This window comes from Salvia hispanica, unplaced genomic scaffold (assembly GCF_023119035.1).
Source record: "Salvia hispanica cultivar TCC Black 2014 unplaced genomic scaffold, UniMelb_Shisp_WGS_1.0 HiC_scaffold_469, whole genome shotgun sequence".
In the NCBI taxonomy this organism is placed as follows: Eukaryota; Viridiplantae; Streptophyta; class Magnoliopsida; order Lamiales; family Lamiaceae; genus Salvia; species Salvia hispanica.
Window position 1 is genome coordinate 36097 of NW_025952211.1, and position 25285 is coordinate 61381.

The 25285-nt window shown below is 35.4% G+C and overlaps 1 long non-coding RNA gene and 2 pseudogenes across 1 annotated transcript; 1 reads left to right on the plus strand and 2 right to left on the minus strand.

Annotated features, from left to right (window-relative positions):
• Positions 1-6347: 6347 nt before the first annotated feature.
• Positions 6348-7334, plus strand: LOC125199333 (annotated as a pseudogene).
• A 6032-nt stretch (positions 7335-13366) lies between these two features.
• LOC125199331 lies at positions 13367-15385 on the minus strand (annotated as a pseudogene).
• A 13-nt stretch (positions 15386-15398) lies between these two features.
• Positions 15399-15830, minus strand: LOC125199332. The gene is made up of 3 exons (XR_007172574.1): positions 15755-15830; positions 15543-15655; positions 15399-15451 (listed from the first exon to the last, which is right to left on the minus strand). It is a non-coding gene; the product is annotated as an uncharacterized LOC125199332 (long non-coding RNA).
• Positions 15831-25285: the final 9455 nt, after the last annotated feature.

Consider the following 25285-nt stretch of genomic DNA (forward strand, 5'->3'; position numbering starts at 1 on the left):
TCAAGTTTCGACTGATACGTAGTTTAAAATTAATAATAGAGTAACCAATTTTATCGACATATTCCAAACTATGAGAAATATTTACCAAGCCTTAAATTAACGACTTTGTATCAAAAATATTTGGGAAATTAGTTCTAAAATCAATTTAACTTTGCATTTCAAAATTTGCAGATATTTCCCCATTTAACTTTGAAATCGCAGATATAATATCACTAACGCTGTGATTTTCGCTTGCTAGATTTCCCATTACGGACGCTTATTACTATATTTTGACTAACTTACGCTATTTTTACTGGGCGTTTTTTTACTTCGACACAATTAAATCAACGTGGTTTTCAACGCGGCTTTTTATGCTGCTAATGCTACGCGAATTCAAAAATTTGCTTCAAAACATTATAAAACATATCACTATTACTGCTATGTTGACTAAGATTTCTTTAAGGAAAATATCTTATTTGGAGTTGAATTTGGGAAATACCAAACAAAATACAAGTGTGCCTCTGTGATATTATATACCAATTAAAAGCTTCATTTAACACCAAATTTTCAAGCAGCTTCATAATTTTAGAGACCAATTTTCCAAAATATTTTGCATCCGTTTTTCTGCCATCTGGATGTCATTGTGCAATTTTTATTAAAATATGTCTACATGATATGGCACAAAAGCGTCTGTAATCATGGAAACATGATAATATTTTTATACAAAGTAGATAGTTTAGAGTATGGGGAGTATTAGAGCATCCACAATAGGGACGGCGCGGCGGCCACTCCGATCGCGGCTGTCTATTGTGGTGGAAGCGGCCGCCCCGGAGGGGGACGGCTTTTGTGGGGCGGAAGGGCTTTCGCCCCGAAAGCGTCGAGGACAAGCCGGGAGGAGAGAGAAAAGCGGCCCGCCGCGGCTATCTATTACACGGCGAAACCGCCGTGGCGGTCGCCGATTTCCAATATTTTTTTCTTTTTGAATTTTAAATTTTTAATTGTTTTTATTATAAATATTCCTCCCATTTTCATCTTCTCTTCACACACATCTTCACACCCATTTTACTTTCTATCCAATTTTTCTATCTCTAAAAATTTGTGGATTTCCATTGCTATTTATGGATTATTTGTGGAATGAAGCATGAGATTATTTGATTCAAGAGGTGCAGAGGGAAGCCGACGAGGAGGATGAGGCAAAATGGGCGGCGGAATTGGCACGGGCGGTATCCTCAGTGAGATTCGTCATCGCTGGGACAATCCGCCCCCGCAGACCATGTCGGCGTCGAGCGGCGATGTGCAGACTACTTTGGGCGAACCGACGTTACCTAGCCGAGAGATTTTCCGTCGAAGTCAGAATACGCGACCGCTTCTTCTCACCCATATAGTTGACGACATTGGCGACTGCACGGTTGTTTCCCCTATATAGTTTTGTAAGTATGCGGGAAAGCCTGTCCGGAGTTCCTACGGAAGCCAACCTCGATGAGTGCCGAGATCTAGTTAGATAGTGCACGGTGCTGCATAGTTTCCCCACGGATGATGGGCGCATTGATTGCATGCATTGGGAGTGGAAAACCGCCGGTGGCGTGGAAAGGCCGCTTCACTACCGGTTTCAAAAGCAAACATCCTTCGACGATCCCGGAAGCCGCGCGACTACCGTTTGCGGATCCGGCATGCGTATTTCGGTGTTGAATTTCCCGAACAACGACATCAACGTATGGCTCGCCTCTCTTCAATGATGAGTGCCGGGAGAGGGTCCAGAGATCGGCTCAAGCAACGACACGCAGTATCGCAGGGGATACTATTTGCAGATGGAATATACCCTCGTCTGCCCGATTCGTCAAGACACTTCGCCAACCGGCGAGCGAGGAGACAATATTTTGCGCGAAAACCAGAGGCGCTAGGAAAGATGTTGAGCGAGCTTTGGTGTGCTCCAAGCGCGATGGGCCATTATACGCGCCCGACACGAGTTTGGCACGAAGATGATGTCGTGAATATTATGTTAAGATGTATCATATTGCACAATATGATAATAGAAGATGGGGATTTGCTCACAGAACGTTGGGCACCGGAAGATGGTGCAAGTACAAGTCACCGTTGCCTCCGCGCCGATCGATGGGTACCACGTAGTAATGAATATCCGATCCAACGTTTCGCGATATATGCAGGAGCACAAAACATGACCAACTCCAAGTCGATTTGATTCAAGAGGTCCGTGCACGTAGGGGAGGCGGCGTAGCGTGAAGAACATGTGTGATTTTCCGTAGATCAATTTTCGTTGTAATTTTCCCTTACTTTAATCCGACGAAAATTTAGTTTTCAATTTTAATTTGTTTTATTAGCCGTTTTATCTAATTATTTTTAGTCCGATAATTTTAATTGTAATTGAATTAAAATATACAACAAATAAAATAAAGTGAAATGTGGCTAAAAAAAGTGTCCACTATTGTGCTGAAACTTTTTTTGTGCCGTGGGCAAATAAAAAGTGGCTATGGACAAAAACGTAAAAGTGTCCAAACTAAAGTGTCCACCCTATTGTGGATACTCTTATATTGCTAACTCATAACTTAATTGTTAAATATAATTAAATAATAGTCATTAGATATTCAAATTAAGGGCTTAGATGAGTAGATCATCAATCCCTAAATGTCAATACGATCAACGAAAAACGTTAATAAGGCCATAGGATTATTAATGTCAATTAATTACATGTTTAATTATAACTAACTTTTAAAAGAAATCCCAAAACTTTAAATTCATATAACATATATTAAATTAAAGATAATTTCATAAGGATTCCAACAATATCCTATATGTTCCGACGTCAAATTTGAAAAAAATTGAAATTTTTTAATTTTTTCGACAATGTAAATGTCAACATACTATATAATATATGTCAATATAATACATGTAGAATGTCAATATAAGCAATGTGTTAACATTCTTAAAGCATGGTGTTGACATTCTCAAAGCATTGTGTTGATATTTTCAAACACTATATTGACATTTTCATCCAAAACCCTAATTTGAGTTTTTTTATCTTTTTTTATTTTATTAATAAAAATGAAAATTACACGTGGCAAATTGTAGACCACACATTTTCTAAAATCCTATGGCCTTAAATTAGTTGTAGTTAGCAATTAAATGATGAGTTACCAATTGATCACTTCCCGTTAGAGTATAACTAAATATTTCTCATACTTTTAGGATATTTTTGAAATATACGATAGGATCGATCACTTGGGTTTCACTAATTACCGAGACCTATTTTATTGATTGATCTCTCGAGATGGCTAATCTCGAGTTACAAGCCAAGTACAAGAGTTGTTACAAGATTACAAGAATCTACAACACTAGGAGTCTAGCTATTACGATTGTAACCCTAATTGAATCCTAACTCTTTCCGACTCTTGACCAACTGAAACCAAGGAATCTTAGAGAGAGGTTAGAGAGAAGTCGGAGTTTACAAGAGAGAGAAAACGTCTGGATTGGAATGAATGAGAATCGGATGAGTCTAGAGACTCATAACAAACACACACATTAATCCAACGGTCACGGAGCATGATCCATGTGAAGGCTGCTACGTGGCACGCATCGGCACCATCAAATAAGTACTGGGCCTGCACAGAACGGGCTCAACTTATTATAGGTATTGGGCCACACATTAATTAATTGAGACAAGCCCAATAAATTAATATACAGGTCCAACGAGCAAATAGTCCATACAATATTCAACAATACGTATGGTTTAGGATTCTAATGGATATTCATCCTTATTACTAGTATTTTAATTTATCGTTCATTTTCTTTTATCATTCTTTAATTGAGAGTTTAAGACTGAGTAAAGTCGACTAACAATGGGTATAACGACGAACAGAAAAGCCATGAAACATATTAGTACTAGAATATAGTACTGTATATTAACTAAATGAACGAAAATAATAAATCTAAATCAAGGTCTGGATGAGATTATAGGCCCAATTTAACTCTTTATAAGCCCAACTGGAAAGCCCGTTTTCGGCAATCAATAGTGAACGCCGAAGTTAAATTAAACACCAAATCGGAACATGTTTAAATTAAACATTGTTAATTGCCCTTTAAAATTTCATTTAGTCCGTATTTTCCTGTTCCGATTTGTTGTTCAATTTTTTCGTTAAAATGTTTCAATTCAAACATGTTAGTTAACAATTAACAATGCATTACATAATGTAAAATTCAAGATATAAGGTATCCATGTAACCAATTTTGATTATATATGTGATTCTGATTAAGAAACCACGAATTATGTGCACTACATGTCTGCATTTACTTATAGGCTAATAGTAATAGCTGTACTAGTATGAAATAGGAAAAGTGCAAGCCCATAATTTTACTAAGTACTCCATATAACAGTGATCTAATAAAAACTCATTTTAACGTAAGAATATTTTTTTAAGTAAAAATAATGCATACACACCATAACAATCGTAAAATAAATTGCATTTGAAAAAAAAAAGATTAAAAAAAAAGTCTCTTAAGAGGCATTCACTTGATTTTATTTTAAGTCACATTCAAGAAGTTTTTCATTCTGAGAAATGAGTTGATTAGATGCACTGAGATTTTGAACTTATTAATCATTTCAGGTAGAATATGTGTTAATCTACAGTAAAACCAATCAATTTTCTTAACATCTCATAGTATTATTATTTGACCATATAATAATGTCTCCAATTATTTGAAATTAATATATTATGTGGTCACATATATTCCTGTCCAATTTGTTGTGAACAACGTTTTTGGTTTTTTCGTATCCATCAATATCGTGACTCGTCTTATTTCAGCTCTTCTTCTTGTGATAGTATTTACTGCATCAAAGATTATTTCTGTGCTTGTTTCTCTTAGATGAGTAAATACAACTCCACTAATTTCGACTAAGAAAAAGAAGAAAAAATAATACTCCAATTCATGAATGCCCCCCATGTGTTTGATCATTGGTTTGTGAATTATTCTGTATTTGAGATCAAGAATCTGCTTTGTGGGCGTCTATGTTTATTCTTGATCTCGTTGCTACTTCATTATTGAAGAGTATCTTCATTATTTCTGCAGTTAGATCATGTCTGCCTGATAAAATTCCTCACAATCCTTGGACAACACTAGGCCTAGTCTAGTTGTGGTTTAACTTAGAATAATTCTCCTCAAAGTTACACCTTTATTTTATAGGGAGCAACGTCAAAGGGGACCAATGGTGCCTCGAGTCACTTTGAGTTGTGGTTTTTGCTTCCTAACAGCTACCCTTTTCTCAGACAACAAGGGGGGACCTTTGTCTGGTATTTTTGTTTCTCTAACTTGTTTGCGAGCGCTCTAATAATAGCTGGACTTTGCCCGAAAGAGACAACTGTTTTAGCATTATCATCAAAAAAGCTACTACTATTGTAGGAATCACCACCACTCAGGTTGTTGGTGGATGTCATGCCCGAGACCTCCTTACCATGAGAACGTCCTGATATTTCCTTCCCTAGTACGATCAAGTGTCCCGCTAGCTGATAAAGATGAGCGCGATATGGTTATCCTCTTTGCCGGCTCTCCTTAGATTTCAAAGCTCTCATCATGAAACATATTACTCAAATATCTAGATTTCCTAACATGTGTGATGGATATTTAGAACGAAGTCAGTTCACTTATTTAGTACTCCTCCACTACTATAAGTCCGAGTTTTGGTTATTTATTGCTGTTTCTATATAACTCTCTGTATTGTTGAAAGCCTGATTTTTATATTTATCTGCCACTTCTAGGCAACATGTTCCACAGCATGACTGATTGAATATTTGGCTTCACTCGAATCTTATCCATCCTCGAATTATTGCTTCCTTGCTCTGGTTTATTTAGCTTTTTTAATGGTACTCTGTAACTGTCAAACTAAATAAGCAATCTTGAATTTATTATGCAGAGTGGCTGAACTATATATGATGATAGCATACTTAGCCCAAACTAGACTTCTATTAGTGGAATTACTTAGTTAAATTTCCTCAAATAAGGCCAAGCCCTCCTCCATCCATGCTGTTACCTCATGAATCTGTAGTAGCCAAATATGTCGAATGTTGAATTCAAAAATTCCACAGTTGCTTGCGACTTTTATGGTCACGTAGAAAGAGAGAATGATAAACAACAAAATGTTAAAGGACAAGAGAAAACAACCTTAGAATAAGTGAATGAATAGACTGAAAAAGTTACTAGTATAGACTGTCAAGTAGAACCTTTGATGCATATTGGATGTCTATTACAGCATTAATCAGTGACTGCACTAGTTTCAAATGCATTTATCAGTGTGTATTTGCAACACTATCTTGTATTTAATGTGTAATGAAGAAATCTAGACCCAAAATGAGTACTTTGTGGGGCTAATACTTTTATTCCCTTTCTCCCATTTCCTTTCCTTGTCAATTATTAATTACACTTGTCATCAAGTCAGACCACCACAAATATTATTGTCAGCATAGTGAGAGAAACACAATATGTACTTGATAATACATGTACATTTGCATTATGTAAGAGCAAGGCTTCTTATAAGCCTCATAGACCTTAAACACACTTCAAAAAAATTGAGCCTTTTTCCTCCTTTTTTCTCTCTATGGAAGCTAGCTTACAGACTCCCTCCATTGAGAGTTTCTCCTACAGTTGGCTGGCTAACTTGAAGCCGTCATCGTTCGAGGACTCATTGATCTCATCCGATCATGATGAAGGAGCCTCCTTCATCGAGATGGATCCAAGGCTGCCCCCTCAAAGAGGTTCATCCGAGTTTCTTCTGATTTTGGTTTCGATTTCCCCGTCTCGGACTCCCCATTAGGCCTTGTTCACGCGGATGAGCTCATTTCCAACGGCTTCCTCGTCCCCCTTTTGTCAAGGAAGTGAAGATGGTCAGGTTTGACGACGAGGGCTGCTACATGCCAACAACTACTGCTTCCACTTCTGAGATAACGGTGCATTCAACAAGGCGCGTGCGCTGCGCCTCGTTGAGGAGATGCCACAGATTGTCGAAGAGATTCTTCCAGAAGTATGTGAAGTTCTTGTTGAGGCCTCTTCTTTATAGGAAGAGGCGGGATAGCAGTAGTAGCATCGCAATGAGCAGCAACCGGAACTGGGAGCTGTCGGCTGCGACCTCACCACGGACGAGCTTGGCCTACTCCGCTGATGATAACTGGCGCAGGTCTTGCGATTCGGAGAGCTCAATCTATGAAGCAGTGCTCCACTGCAAAAGAACTCAGGGTAACTGAAAACTTCACTAAATTCTGTGTTTCAATCAATGTTGATGAAATCTTGTTTTGGAGTCCAATGCTTTATTTGAAAATTTTCAGGTATGTAATGAACAAGGATTGAAGCAACAACAAAAAAAAGGAAAGACATGATAAATGGAATGGTGGTGGTTCATCTTTTTTTTTTTTTTTTTTTTCTGTTTTGTATTATCATGACAAAATATAATGCAGAAATCTGTCTTTTGAGGAAGTAGTTTCTGTCAAAGATTGTAAGCCTTGGAAACTAGTAGTAGTAGTAGTAGTTCACACAGTTTCAAGGCACTGTGTGTGTTTCCATTATATTTGGGTTGTTTATTATTTATTTTCTCCTTTTCCAACTCAGAAAAGATGGGAGTTTTTCTTCTTTGTGAAGTTTTAAGGCAGAATAAGTAAATTCTAAATTTTAAGATGGTTGTGATTACTGGTTCTGCATAATTATAGCTGCGACATATATTTAATTAAGTGTAAAACTCAAGCTGTGTAGCCATTCAATAAAATTATGAATGATGATTTTGGAGGGGGACATATTGTTGGGAGCATTTAGATGAGTATAATTTATACTAGTATCTTATTACTCAAGCCAAAGAGTCCATGGATTACATATCATTTGAATACAACAGTAGATTTTATACAAATTATGAAAAATAAAGAAAGAAAATACTGCCTTTCAGTTTCATGAATAGTTGGATAATACTTTAACTTGCAAAATTGTTTCAAATACTATTACCATTTATTAATTAAAACAAACGTTAGTTATAATTGGGGATGTATATTTTGCAAAAATTTATTCCCTTCGTCCCTCTATAGTAGAGGTGTTTCATTTCAGCTTTCATTTTGTAAAAATTAAAGTAGAGAAAATATAAAAAAATAGAGAAAATAATATAAAAGAACTCTTCTTTTATTCTCTCTCTTAGTGCTCAAAATGAAATGTCCCTACTAGATAGGGATGGAGAGAGTAGGTTATTTCCAATACAAATCCAAATATATAGATACTAATTCACTATTTCTCAAATTTGTAATTCAAATACTCCATTTTTCATATTATTATTGTGATTTGTGAGCACCGACTTTCCGACTATTCAACGTTACACAGTTCATCCAAAAATTAAATCTTCAAATTCCAAAACTCATTTAAATAATTTTTCCAAAACTCATTTAAATCTTAAAAATTCTTCACCAAACTCCCTCGAATTAAATACAGTCTGAGACAAATTATTTGGAATACTAAAATCTTTGAATTGAGTTCCAACAACTTGCATGTGATATGTACATGAGGTAGGGATAATCACTGGGGCCTTCTTCATTTTTGAATTCTTTCTCAATTTTATACTCATTTAAATAATTTTTATTAATATAAATTATATATCTATATCTATATATTTGTAATATTTGTATATAGGTATATATTCTAGAGGGTGGGCCTTTAAATAAATTATTAGCTGTAATCATATACGAGAAAAACTAAAAAAATGTGGGGGCCATAATTAATTCTTGAGTATATTTCTTGAGAATAACATCACTTTATTAAGGCTGGTTTCTGTAATAATTTCAATGTCATCATCTTTAAACGATATATATAGACAAAGGTGATCGATCATCAACGTCCCGTTTTAAATTAATGAAAAAAAAATACTTATGTACTCTCAAATTGACCATCCTTTTATTGTCTATATTTGCATATTGAAACATATAACTAAAGTTGAGTGCTACTTTGATAAATGAATTAGATAAAGAATAGTTACTTTCTTGTTCCTACCTCAATTGAATACACTGGTTGTTTCACAAGTTAAAGTGTGCAAAAGTTTCCCGGATATAAATAAGATAAAATAAAATCACTATAAATGTTTATCAAATTGACCTTTTAGAATTATTTTTGAATGAAAACTGTACTACTATACTACTTTATCTACTCTCTTTTCTACTCATACAATGTACCAGTACGAATCATCATCTTGTCTTGTCAGTTTGACCAATCCTCGGAAAACAATATAATAAACAATTTTAAATTAATAAATTGGGGATCAAATAATAGTACTATGAGAAATTTGATGTTTGACTGACTTAATTGTATATTAAGCTTAATTACATGTCAATGAAATTTTTCAGTCAAAGTACACTTGAAAAATCAGGCATGTCGAATTAAAATTTATAGAGACATTAGTGATATTTCAACTTAAGATATATCTGGCCTGAATAATACCTACTTTATTACTCAAAGGTCCTGATGTTTCTATTTTATTTTATAGCTAACTGTACATATAAATTTAGGGATTATATGTCTGTAATTTCTCAAACTAGCTTTTTTCAGTTGTATTGTACTACTAATTGCATATTCAGTAGCAACTAGCAAGATTAGTCATATAAGAAAGTTTGTATGCTTGTGTCGCCACCCAACAGATTAGGAAACAAAGGAAATTGAGGTTTAAAATACTACCATATCTTTAACAAAGGGGTACTACTAAACAAGAAAAAGTCAATAATTTATTGGTTTTTGAGATATTTTAGAAGTATCAACCATCATTAAAGATTCAAAAATATAATTTATTACTATAGAGTTTTACTATAACATTGAATTTATACCTAGTATTATTATTATTATTATTATTATTATTATAAGACAAATTGTGTTATTTAACCAAAGTAGGAGTAACAAGTTAGTTAATCTGGTTTTTTAATTTTGTTGAAGAATTTAGGAAATAAAACATGAAAATCAACGCTAAAGCTGCAGAGTGCAGAGCATGGCCATGGCCGGCAGGAATTCCTAAAAATTAATCTTTAACTTTTTGCTTCGCGTGCCCTCAATACGCTGCTAATCTCATTTTTATACTTTCCCTTCTTACAATTATAAATTCTGATTTTGCCTCCTCACGCCATCATTATCCAAGACCTAAATTATTTTCTTTATTTTATTAAAATGATCAACAACTATCACGAACTAATGTACTGGGAGTAATATAATGTCGAATGTATATCAAACTCAATACTTAATCGCTAACTACAATTAATAATAGTCATTAAATATTCAGACAGCTAGATCATCAACCAAAAATAGTCAATACGATCAAAAACGTCAATAAGTATACGATTAATTACAATAAAAATCAATAGGGTATTAATGTCAAGTTAGTTATAACTAACTTTTAAAAGAAATCCCAAAACTTTAAATTCATATAACATATATCAAATTAAAGATAATTTTATAAGGATTCCAACAAATACTACAGCGATATGTTACCAGCGTCAAAATTTGAAAAAAGATCTAGAATTTTCTATTTTTCGCTACGTTAAGTTAATGCAACTAAGATAATATGCAATATAAAGCATATACAATGTCAATCCTAAATTTGTGTTGACATTCTCAAAGCATTGCTGATATTTTTAAACACTATATTGACATTTTCATCCAAAACCCTAATTTGCGCTTTTTTTTATCTTTTCGATTTAATTAATAAAAATGAAAATTACACGCGATAAATCGTAGAATACCGTTTTTAAAAATCAGTGGCCTTAAATTAGTTATAGTAGAATTAAATGATGAGTTAGCAATTCATCTATAATGCTATAGTTATATGAGTGTATAAACATTGATATTGATTTGTGGCCCTTTGGGCCGTGTGTTGAGCAACACAGCTGAGCCCAATTAATTTTAAAATCCAAAACCGAGATTTACAAATTATACTTAAATACTGTATCATTAAATTCCTTTATTAATTTTTCATTACTGTAACGCTGTTAAAATCTGATCACTATACTCCACCAAAAAATAGTCCAAACATTAATTAATCCTAAACATACACAAAAAAAAAATAACAAATAACAAAAATCAACTAACAAACAACAATTTCATAACAATATCAGTCTCGTCCATCTCCTAACAACATCAACATAATAAACAATATTAATTTGATGATAAAAACAAATATTAAATATGTATAAATAAAACTTATTAATCCCACCTTTATCTATAAAATAGTATTACGTCGTAGGCCTATAATAACGCCAAAACCTGTATTTATCTTTACATATTTTCTCTTTGAATTAAATTATTAAAGAAATATTAGCTTTTTGTGGCATGACGATGATAGCATGATTAAAGTATCTAATAAAAGAATTGCGGAAAATAAATTTGAGAATGTATATGAAATTGCTTTTCTGCCGCATAATATTACTATCTGTCATTTTCGCTCTTTACTTTTTGAATAAAGTGCATTCATATATTTATGACAAAAATCAACACCCATTATCCATTCTCGAAACTATAATCAAGGGTTAATGTCAAAATCATTGGTACTTTTAATTCTGTGTTTATGTACCTTTTTTCTACTTATTTTTGTGGATTTAATGAGTCTACACGTCTAAACTAGATGTCTTTATCTCTCTTTCTGGAGATGGACAATCTTCCCAATTTCTCTTTCACAATATTTGTGGATGATGTAGTGTTTTAGGTAAACGTCATTTCTGCGTAAATAATTTATAAATTACATAAAAAAACAATATGTGGAGTACTAGATAGAAATACCTGCTAGCACTAAATTTTTTTTTTTGCAAGTAGTTTGATTTGATTTGTTTATTTTGGTTGGGGGGGGGGAATAGTGAGGATGGCAAATACTACCTTACCTAAAATTGCGAATTGGATACGCTATTTCCAAATTCCATACAATTAATTAAAATAATTATGTAATACCTCTGCCCGCTTTGGAATCTTTGAGTCGAATTAGTTTTAAAAAAAAAAGTTTAAGTGTGTAATAAATAAATTTTGAGTATTTGGGCCACTTTAATCGAAAGTGACCAATAAATAAAGTTTTGGGGAGTTGGGCCACTTTTAATATTTGTAGGCTTTTTTTTTAATTTATCTCAAGGACTCCAAAGCGCTTTCAAATGATCAAACTCAAAGGGACGGAGGAATAGTAACTTTACCTCTCTAATCTTTTTGTTTCCTACGTATTTTTTTCTTCTAATTTTTAGATCAAATGCAGTTAAATGCATATTGCGATTCCAAACATTTTACCAAATCGTAGAACATGCATGTTGTCTATTGGTTCGGTCCCGTTTCACCCCTAATAGACGATCATGGTTCCAAAGCTTAAACCAACGGGGGAAAGATTTTGGAACTAACAATTCGATTTAACCATGTATTTCTATCCTCAGACAATTTGATGCATATATGTAAAACATAATGCATTTTCAATCCATCTTGATGGATCACCAGCATTTCCAAAAAATACATGCCTGATTTATAATGAATATTATCCAAAAATCTTTTAAAACTTCATGTAGGATTACCTTATTGGCCCCATATATAAATTAAAATGAAATAAAATCCTATGATTAAAAAGGAGAATATATGAAATGCATCAGGGCTCAGGCCATATTCAATCAGACACATTTGTACCAAAATGGAAACATTGTTTTGTACCTCGTGTCGCAGAAATAGCTGGCTAAAGTTTTTATCATTATGCTTTTCGAGACAGCATATATGTGGAAAATGTTTTCTTGTTTTACATAGTTCAGACCATCCGATTAATCAAACACCTTTTGTTTTAAAGGGTCCATAACAATAATCAGTTGGTTTGAAAATAAGTTTGGAAATTGTTTAAGGTTTCATGGTAGATCTTGACATAGATGTGTATATAAACTTTAACCACTCAGATAGCCCGAAACCAAATGATTAGGTCCCTCAGACATAATTCTAAAGGGTATTCTAAATATAAATTTCCTTTTGCTCATTATAGACACCGTTCATTTTCAATGTTAAATAAAATAATGCCGATTACTAGTAGTATGAAACACCGTGATTTTATTGTCATAATTAATTTCGATTTTTGATCATTGTTGAATAATTGCAAAAATTGAAAATTTATAAATTTGTATTTCAATTTCAAAAGTTATAAAATTAATTAACCACAAATTAAAAAAAATTGTACTATCAGTTTCATATATAAAGCGCGTTACTTCGATTAAGTGGATTATGGGTTGGGTTTATGTCAAATTTGGGCCAGGTTTCTGTTGTTTCTAATTTATATTTTCATTGAATTGGGCTTTATGCATATTAAATTTCAATTTTATTAAATAAAGTGGCTGCTCTCAAAATTGAACATAATCCTAAACGACTAGTCAATGAGTTGAACAAACCACTCAGAAATTTGCATTTGCAAATGAAAAAATATACACAAGCAGAATAAACAATGAACAAAAATTAAGTAATGAGATTGAAACGAAGCGACGAAAAATCAAGATCACCGGAAATTGATCTCTCCGAATCGCAGAGATGTCCTCACTTGATTAGCAAAAACAGAGCATGCTCAAATCTCAATCTTGGCTAGTAGTTGAGCTAGAAGAATGAAGAGACGCCTCAACATCTTTCCCATCTTCGATAAACTTAAGGTACTTCTCGATGTTGCTGTCGGAGCTGCCCGATCTCTTGTGGTACCATCGCCGCCTCGGCCGCCTCTTGCTGATCGCGATCGCCATGTCGTTCGGGAAGAGGTCCCCGTGCACTACCGCGTGCACCACCGTGTTCACAAGCAACGCCGCCACGCCACCGTCGCCACCAGACAGAGCATCACCGCCTTGATCTGCGTCGCTCTGCACGTCACCGCGCCCGAGTACTTGATCGCCGCTAGCGCCGCCGCCGTCATCGGAAACGTGTAGGCCCACCACGCCATCGAGAATTTGAACCCTCGGAAAAAGTTCACTCGAACCGCTTAAAACAAACCAATAATAAAAAGTTAATCAGACTTATATAGTGATTTCAGTTATCTGTATTTATTAAATATTATTTTTATATTATATAGTGATTTAAGTTCTCTTACTTAAATTTATTTTAGTTTCAATTGCCAACACTCACCAGCGAAGCATAGAGGAACAAGGCAATGAAGTAGGCTATGCGCGAGCCAGAGTCGAAAGAGCCCTGAATCTTAGCCCAAGCTAAGGAGGCGACGCTGGGGGCGGACGAAGAGGAAGAAAACAGGGTGTAGCTCTTTCGGGAGCGTCTGATTCGTCGGAAGCCGCTGGTAAGCGTCACAAACAGCACCATGTAATGCGCCATTCCGACCGCGAAGAAGAAAATAGGCCCTTCGGTGAGCCCCATCGACGCTCCAAGAAAAGCCCCGACGAAGTTCCCGACGACGGAGAGATGGTTGGTCGGGTTGGCCACCTTGGACAGCCGCCTCTGGCCGCCGGACATCCACTGGCCGTAGATCTTGAGCTCGAGGCACAAGATCGGGGTCATGAGGATGTACCACAAATGCGCGGGAAGCGTTTGGGCAATTGAGGGCGGAACTCCGAGGGCTAAGAAGAGGAGGGTGATCCACGGTGCGAAGAAGAAGTTGACACGGACCGGGTGGCAGTACTGCGGTGGACGGCCTCGAAGTAGAAGATGAGTTTTAGGGCGTAGATGATGGCGATGCCGAGGGTTAGGGCTGCGGTGATGAGCCATATTGTTAGGTTGATGTGAGGTGTGATGTCGAGGAAGGCGGTGGCGGGGAGGACGAGAGGCTCTTCCACATTATGGCTTGGCTCCCGAGGCCGAGGCAGATACCGAAGGTGGAGATGGGGAAGCGGAGGAGGAATGGCCATTGCTTGTCTTCTGGTAGAATGATTTCCTCGGAGGCCTGCAATAGTCAACATTACTTGTTATTTTACGGGAGCAAGTACGATCTCATTTGTTTTAAAGTGAGATACCAATCACCCCATGAGATTTCATCGTAACATTAATTTGTAACCATAAAAGAATTCAAGATTTCTTTTCACTTCACATTTTAAGTGAGACTATTCACACGTAAATATCATATTGAATTTATCAATAGATGCAACTCACGTGTGAATATCTCATATTGAATTTATCATTAAACATTCTTAATTAATTAGCACTCCTACTATTTGAGGAAGATATACCCGTAAAGTGTCCAATTCTGGGCCCTCCAAAGCGTCGAAATATCTGTGTACGGGAACATTTTCAAAGCACTCTTGTGGTGGCGATGGCTCGGTTTCTAGGTGAACGCCACGTAGATTTGAGATTTGTCTTTCGAGTTTGCCAGACCATGTCTTGAAAGAGTTAAATCTTTTGTCATAAACCGGATGCACTGCCGAAGGTTTGGGCATCGGCTGAGAATGAAATTTAGCCCCTTTGGCCTCACCTAGTGGAGAAGGCGGATACTGATGGAGATCGAACGATCTCCAGTATTCATGTTTGCTGCTTCGATCATCTGAGATTAAAAATTAACGGAAAATTAATCTCACTTATAAAGAGTTCCCACTTGACTCAACACATACCAATGTGAAGCATTTACTACTTACGAAAACTGATGGTTTGGGTTCATCAAAACCGTCCACTTCATTTGCAGCGATGGCTTTGATCAACGGTGGTAGTGTGTGGTGACGGCAATCTTCCTTCGCAGACATTTAAAGCCCTTGATTTACAATATACAATATCACATTAATGCAAGGCTTATATTAACAAATTAAATCAGTTAAACATCTACGATATCTGCAAAATGTTAGAAGCTTACCTTTGATCTCTTTTGCAGACAAGAAAGCATATATACGCGGCGAATACTGAAAAGCAGTCGCAGACAAGGAAGCAAATGTTGTAGTGAAGCCGTAAAGAAATGAGGCCGTATTTATAGAATTTTTAGATTGAGAGGCAATCTTCTTGGAAGCTGCTGTCCCTCAAGATATTCAAATAATTGCCCCACAACTCTATTTCTATCCCACAAAAAAGGGACATTATGGTATATACTATTCCCTCCATCCTGCAATAAGAGTCTACGTTCGACTCGACATGAGGAAAGTGGAGCTTGGAAAAATTAATGGAATATGTCTCACTTTTATATATAATTAGTTTTATAATGATATGTGAGAAATGAGTTATGGAAATTATAATTTCTATACTATTTATAGTCAAAGTGAAAGTAGAGTAGTAGGAGTATAATTTTAGCGTGGGAAAGGAGGGAGTATATTTTTTAGTGACATAGTATTAGCTTGCATCATTCTTTAACATCTCTAAATTTGAAAACCTACAAATTTATAAGTAGAATGCAGAAGAATTGTTGTAGAAATTAATTTCAAAAAATAGTTCATCAAGAGTCAAAAGTAAATGAGAGAACCAAACTAATGATATGTACGGCGTGATAAGGTCCCAATTCATTATCAGTCCGCGCCGAACCATTTGACTTATGATAAGCACCATAATTATGAAGAAACGAGAGACAGATTACATTTGAATTGTAATAAACACCACAATAATTATGAAGAAAAAGGTTAGACAGATTACATACAAATACAGTTGTAATTTATTTATTTTTAGATGAAATTTGAAACATTTTTCACTTTTGTAATATCCCGTATTCTAGTGCAATTGCAATGAAGGGAAAAGGATCTAGGCTATTAATTAGTAGTAATTCCCTTTCAACTCATAACAACAAAAATTATAGTATCAAACAGTTTTCCTAGCAAATTATGCGTAGTATAAAACAATTTTATGATTGATTAAGAGTATCGATAAAACATGATTTAAGTGTGTGAATCCATGCAAATACACATGGGGATGATACCAAACCAAATTCTATATTCTCTATAATATTCTTTAATTCCCTTTGATATCGACAAAAAGAAATTATTTTCCGCGTAACAAGTAGGACTATTAAGAAATATATAAATGATAAAATCTCATCGTATCTAAGATCATTTAATAGTAAATCCTATGAAAGCTACACTTGAAGTAACATACATATACAAAATTAAGTTAACTAACCCGAATAGCCACATATGAGACTTGAAAAACATGTTGACATAATAATAAATCCAGATTCATACTACTACTATTTCATTTAAAAGAATAACTTTTACATATACATTGGGCATGTCAAGTCAATAATATAGCACAAAAATTTAATTCGGGGATAGATTGATACTATTTTAAAGATGAATAAAATTAATATTTCGAAAACTTTGGATAAACTTTAGAAAAATTTTGAAAGGTTAAAATAGACACTCCTATGTTTAGCAAATCTAGTCGCTTCCGCACCCACAAAATGATATCCTATCTAGATTTCTAAACTAACAAAAAGAACTCAACATCGTGGTACATATTATCTCCTTTTACACGTCCACTATTATAATTCTTGATATTTTATTCCAAAAATTGTGTTTTGAATTAATAAAATGAACCAATTGATGATTCAATGAAGGCAGTCATCATTTGGGACCAATTGTACTGTCCTTACCACATTACAACTGTAATAGATGAAGTTCAGCTCAGCAATACAAAGAGAATTTTGTTTTTTCTTCTTCATGACTTACATAAAAATGGGCCTTATCAAAGTTCACTTCATTAGACTAAATCTGGTTTGGAATTTTAATTATATATGACAACACAAAAATTTGTAAATGTTTTTATTATGTACTGTTAATGCTACTGTCATTGCTAGCCACGAAACTAAATCCCCTTAGAATTTTAATACTTATACAAAAATTTGTTGATGTTTTTATTCAGATCAAGCATCGTCGTTGAGAGCTACGTAAACTAAATCTCGTTTGGCATTTTGATAAAACACAAAAATTCGCCAGTGTTTTATTCTATATTGCTACTATTGTTGCTTGCCATTTTCTTGACTCGAGCATATGTACCAAAACAAAAACGAAAAGAAATGGAAAAGAAAAGTGAGATTGTAGTAATAAACACAAAAATTGGCCTTGTGGTGTGTGAGTGATGCAAAAGTGCACTCTTTTTATATCATGAACGAATTAACACCTAAAGAAATAACGCAACTCGCATGCGTATATGCCAAAAAGGTAACCAAATCTAATGTGAACTGGATTTCCATTTATAAAGGATGATGAAGTCATGAAAATATTACATGGTACATTATAAAACATTATTTTATTACTAGTATATATATGTGTGAAAAGGAATCGATAAAGGATGCTTTAAGAATTTATTGAATTTTCAGAATTTGGTTGATCACTTTGCAAGTTGCATCTAAAAGTGTTGCTTAGTGCCTACTATTACTAATATAATACTGTTCTACTATATATTTTAGTTATAGTAGTGAGTTTTAGGAGACAAGTTTGGTGATTCTTGTCTTATCTTTGACCAGCTAAATTTAATTGGTAATTGGTGGAGGAAAATGTCGGCTGAGTCCGTACTGCACCGCTAAATTTTTTGTGTATTTTGGTATTTAGGGTTTAATGTGGTTTGATGCCAAAAAAAGGTTAGATCCAGCAGCCTAAGGATTTTATTCTTCCAGACTAGTCAAACATTCCAATGCTGCCTGTTTTTTTAAAAAAAGGAAAATAAATTAAGTTATAATAGTGGCCACAATTTCTCTTATTCAAAGAATGAATTTCGAGTTAAATGGAAAGGGTAAGAGAAAATGAATTATTAGCCTTTTTCCGAAATGATAAAAAGAAATCAAACAATAAGTACAGAAATTCCATTGCAAGAATAATCAAAATAATTATGATTGTAATATTTCACCCCTACACCCCTCGTTTAAAGTTGAAATTAATTAATAAATTTATCCAAATAAATTTAAAAGAATGATCATGTGTATATTCCCTAGCTAATTATAACACCATCTGCATAGCCTCCACTAAATAATTTATGAGGTAATATTAGATGAATATGCAGCCAATTTAGGGACACAACAACCAAAATCATCAACTTCGTTGAAACACCAATTACCAATTAGCATGATGTTTCGTTTAAAAAATACTCGTTGGTATTTTATAAAATTAGGGAGCTATAAAGAGAAAAATGTAAGCTGTATTATAATTAAGTATACTTTTACATTCATCGTGGGCCTAAATGAGAGTACGGAGACGATCACTATAGACCCAAATACTTTTTGTAGGGAAATGTAAGAGCCTATTTATTGCATTCTGAAAGCCGTATCTTGGTGGGCTTAAGCCCAACTACTACTTATAACTCAATCTTCATGCCCATTTATATTGCTATAATGCCGTGGAAATGATAGGGATTTTTCAATGCTAAGACCATGTTTATCAGAACCCTCCAACTCAACCCAACCTCCATTTTTTCAATATTTAATTCATTTCATCTCCTCCACATCATCTTCCACATCATCAATATTCACCCAACCCAACCACATCTATTTTCATGGTTTATCAATGACCACCCAACCACACTATTATACATTTATTTTTATATTATTTTTAAATAATAATATTATGAATAGTTATTATTGCATAATAAAATTTACAAAAAAATGCAATAAATGACAAACAAAAAAATTATAGAGACAAATTTAAAAAAAACATAAATTACAATAATTGAAATACGAAATTGAAAATACAAAATTTAAAGATTCATACATAAGATAAAACTAGACATTCAATTGAATCGAATTGCGTATATGCTCAACCAAATCGTTAGCGTAGCTTTGTGAGCTTCTCGTTTTGAAGTTGGGCTTTTTTTTTCATTAAGGCTAGACTGCGATCCTATTCGTAGAATATAGAAATCATTATTCGCATCTCCACCTTCATTCTCACGATACTTGGCCCAAGTCGATCTTGAATAAATTCGCGGATCACAATAGTTTGAATACGTGCTTCTTTCATCTTCCACTAGTGCCTTGATGTTCCGCTCTCCCGAATATCACTACCCCCTTGATCTTCCGTTCGAATATCACATTCCCTTTCACGGACTCTCATTTCACGCAGGTTTGCGTGAAATCATTGGGAATTATATATGATGGTGTTGCGATTCTTTGCCTTTTCTTTTAGCCTTAGCCTTAGCTTGATCTCTTCCAATAGGACGCGTAATTGAAGAATGACTCTGAGTGGGGCCGTTTTGAGGTCCTCCTTCCTCACTAGTCCTCGACCTTTTGAGCTCCCACTTTCTTCAAGACTTCTTCATCGCGGAAACGCGTTGAACCGGTGCTATTCATTTCAATTCCCATTTGGGATTGAGTCCATCACCCCCCAAACCTTATGGTGAGTAAACTTGCTTTTACCATACGTTGCAGCGGTTTTCAATGTCCTCTTTACACCGGCCACTGTAGCTCGATCATGCGATGTTTGTATCACCAATCCACTTTGTGACATTGCGTTGAGCCGTTTTTAGGGCCCCTTCAATGACTCCAAACTTCTTTTTGTTGGCCCATTCTGGGTTTTCTTTTCTTGTTTGCTCATATAGTTTAAGAACATTTTGCCATAATGGATACTAAATATGGTCTCTATTTATAGAGGATAAATAATTATGAATTTTGGTATAATTTTTATAGTTTTTTAATATAATATATTAAAGATATATAAATTATTTAAAAAAATAATATCAGCTGATGAAATTGTGCCATTTGGCACAATCTCATTAGGCCGAGTGATGAGATGAGAGCGCGACCGCCAGTTGGTTTCATGCATTTATCGACCTGTCAAGGAGAGAGAGAGCTTCATGGATTAATTTTTATTTATTTTTTAAATGTAATAATGATGTGGCGGTCGACGCACACCAATAAACTTGGTCTAAGAGCTCATCTAAGAGCGTCTCGGTGGCACCCCTCCCACTAGGACTTCCCACAAAACTTCCCGACGTCATCCTAGGACTTCCAATTGCACTAGGACTTCCCAATAAAATTAAATTCAGCAATTAAAATTAAAATTTACGGAATTAAAATTCGACACGAATACGAACGGGGAAATGCGAATATTTCGTTAAAAAAAAAACATACATCATAAAAGAAAAAAAGTAGTATACAGTAGATAAAAAAAGCAACCACATCAATGTCACCCCTCCGCGTCCAAAGCCTCTTCGATGATATCCTCCGAAGTCGAATATGAGAATCTCTTTGCCGCATGTCGGCAAATGCGTCTGCAACCGCTCAACCTCTCCATGAGGTACCCCCATGTTCATATTCCATGGCAGCCGTGGGCCGGCACCCGTATCATCTTCGTTGGTCCATGAGTCGGTTCGTCCCCTTCACTTTCGACAATCATGTTGTGCAAAATGATACATGCGTACATGATGTCGCCGATGTTGGGAATATACCACAGCCGTGTTGGACCCTTCACCATCCCCATTGACTGGAGCACACCAAATGCGCGACCAACATCCTTGTGCGCTCCTCGACGGCTACGTACAGTAGGACTTCTTGGTCCGATCGCATGTTGATCGTCTTCACAAAGACGGTCAATTTGGGTATATCCCATCCGCCAAATAGTATCCATATTGTCTTCTGGTTGCGTTGGGCAACGATGGCGGGACCAACGCCATTGCACGATCGTTGAACAGGGCGAGCGGGACGTTGAGGTCGTTGTTCGACCGCGACTCCAAAATAAGCATGCCTATCACAGTCTGGTAGTCGGCTGGCTTCAAGGATCATCGTGGGATGCTTGGCTTTGAAGGAAGTGTGTATCCCTTCCAGCGACGGGCAATTCCTCCCCCCATCTACAATTTATCTGCTCAGACATCCAGGGAACCCGTGCACCGACCCGTGCATATTTATCGGCCGCTGCGTCTTGAGCTCGGCGCCGAAGATCGATCCCGAATATCGATCCTGCCCGCACAAAAATTCGAGACACTGCGGCGAAGACTCGCCAATGTGGAGGTACTCGTCGAACATGTCGGCCTGGACCTCATCTCGCCGTTGCGATTGCGGTAGTGCACCGTAGGCGTGTGTCGAGTTTGTCGGCCGCATCCTCCCGATCTGAAAAACTCATATCTCTCTCTAAAGCACTCACGATATGCATAAACGCGGACGATGCATTCTAAACGTCGCCGAATAAGACATCCCCAAACGCGGTTGCGGAGCAAAGTAGTTTTCATACAGCTGAATATGTGCGGCAATGTGGTCGGGGTACATGACGTCGGCGATGGATCGGCCAAGGTACCGCGCCGCCTTCTTCTGCCGCCCGGCCTGCACCTCTACGGCTTGATCGATCAATCGTCTCTTCCACTAGAGATCCAATTTATTATCACTATCACTATCACTATCACTATCACTATCACTAGCGCTCCGCCACTACCACCACTTCGACCACCCTCCATTCTAGATATACTTGAAAATAGAGTTTAGAGAGAAAATTTGTCAACACAGTGGTGTGAATGAAATGAAGTTCACGAGCCCTATTTATAGAGTTTTTTTTTAAAATAAATTTAAAACTCGGACGTCGACTGTCGCCACAGTGGCGGACGCCGTCCCGCACTGTGGTCCGAGCGTCCGAGCTCATCCGACGGGCATATGGGACGGGCGTGTCGCCTCTCATCGCCACTACGGGGACGTCGGTCGGGCGCGCGCGTCCTACAGCTGACGTCCACCATTGGAGGCGCTCTAAGTAAAAAATGTTACCCAAAGAAATAGAATCAATTGAATTGGGGTGTGTTTTTCGAGTGTGAATTTATCATAAAAATATGGAAATTCTCATCCTTTAAATTCCTTATTTCTTTTACATTATTATCTATAAAAAGGGATTTCACTATTTCATATTCATCCGTATTCAATTCAAGAAGGGATAACGTTACCCCAAGGAAAAAAATTGGAGAAGTTATTCAAGAAGGGATAACGTTACTAGTGTGAATGGTTGTATAGCACTTCTCATGATAAATTTACAGCGGAGAATATACTTTTGTAATTTGAGTAAGTGTTTTCTTTGGTTGCAAATTTGTCATAAGAATATTATGGATAAGAATATAAAGCAAATATTTATACCACATAATATTTGCTTTATAATCACATTTTTAATTCATGCATTTGTTTCTAGGATGGAAAACATTGAAAAATTAACTTCAGTACCTCTAGTAATGTTGTGATGAATTTGAACGGAAAAGGGGAAAATTGACCCATCGCTCAAATGGAATATCCCGGATCATTGAATAATTCAATGATGGAATACAAACATATATCGTTACATAGCTCGTCATGGACATTGTTAACAGTCCAAGATTTCTGGGGGTCATGCATTACACATATTATTGAATTTGCAAGTATCTTACATAATTTTTGTATAAATTTGGGTCCATAATCCGACCAAATTTGATTTTGCAAAAGTCGATTTTTCAAAAGTGAGGGTTGGCCAGGGAGCAGGTCCTAGTGATATTAAATTCATTTTCCTTGACAGAAATTGAAACTAGACAGGAAATGTCACTTATATTTGAATGCCAACAAAACCCCAACTAACCATGAAAGAAAAGTAAAGTGACATTGAGTTTTCAAGAATGACGAGTCCTTATCAGATTTGCACATAATTAATTAACAAGTCAAACTTAGCACAGTTTAAGATGCATAATTACGATTAAGAAAACTTGGCCCAAAGATAGCTGTCATTTTCATTCAAAATTATAAATTTCATGTGGCCTTTATACCTTTTCGTTATTTGTAATACTACTTTTTTGGAGCACTATTCGGTCTAAAGCATTAACCAATGTTGTTTTTTTATATGCTTTGCCAAGCTTGGCACCTACTTATTTAATGGACCATTCTGCTGGACCTAAATTTCATGTTCAATAATGTGTTGAGAGCCGCTTATATGTGTACGATAACGGATGCGGAATCGAACTCGTAGAGTTGGACAAAGTGAAGAAGGTCGTTATTACGGTAGATGATGAATGAAGTACGAGAATAAACCCAATCCTGAAGGGTTGGGAAGCATTGCTACTTTTTTCATGGGTCAGTGTTGATGACCTCCTCTGAATACCTGAATTCATCATTGTTTGTGTAGGGTGGCTATGTTAAAATAAGAGTGCTAATGCACTAGGGATTACATGTGTTATTTCTAAGGTTAAATATTTTAGTTCATATTCCAACCATGATTATTTTTCAATTTCTCTGTTATGCTCCATCTAACACGTGTGATTTGCAAGTGATTGCACATGGAGATTTATATACTATAGATAAATAATTTTGAAACCATGCCAAAAAGATAATTAGACATTTTCTTATCAATAAATGAACAGAAAATTAAAAGGCGCGTTACGGTGATCTCGAATCCAAGATCTTTGATATCAGACGTTAACGCCAACACACTAACTTGACATTATTTTTATTTTCAAGCAGTGATGCTTTATCGGTCTTCAAAAACGTAGTGGAAGCTTGGATTTCCCAAATCTAGAGCAGTAATTAAATGGAGATGTAGTGGAAAAACTCTGTTCATGTCATATCCTTGGAGATCCACACATTTTATTAATTTAATCCTCCATTGTAAAAATAAATCTAGTGTCACTAGTCCTAAAAGGAATGAAAGAGAAACGAGGTTTTTGCCTCTACAAAATATTTCACTTTTATCATGCGTGTAAATATATCCCTTAACATCCAATTAGTAAGTTGGAACATCTAAAAAATAGATGGTAATCATTTTATTTTTAAAAAATATTTTTAAAAATCCCTTTATTGTGATCATTATTACCCTTGTATTTAATAATAATAATAATAATAATAATAATAATAATAATAATAATAATAATAATAATAATCTAACATTAACAAATAAATGACCACCCAAAGTATTCTTATTTTATAAAATTCTGGTGTAGGCAGTAAAGTTTATGTGGAGTACTATATTTTGGAACTTTTATTTTAGTCACGTTTGGCCGTTTGGGTTAGTTGGAAGAATGACACGTGTAAGAAGTCGGCAAAAGGAAAGTGGTGTTTTGCGTGTAATCCCACAAATCATAGTGAACATCTGATGTGGAAAAATTCAATTCATGTGTCATTACCTTCTTTTTTCTTTAACAATTTGCATAAGTTTGTTTCTTTCTTTTCCCCTTTACTAAGCCGTTTGTTTTCTTATTTTAAAGAAGTGAAGCTAAAAATGGTCCGGTATGGGTTTATTTAGCGTAGTCCGGACTTTAAAATATCGAGTAGTCGCGGTAAGGGTTTATCTCGAAATTGGTCCTTTTGATTTTTTGATTGAAAATACCCTTTGATATTATTTTGGGGGGTTTGGCAATTTGGTCTTTTTACACTTTTAACATTTTAAATCTGATATTATTTTAGTTATGTACTAACTTTGATATTATTTCAAAATTATCATTCTTCTTCCATTTTGTTATCCTTCACTGAATTTGTTTTTTTTAATTTCAATAT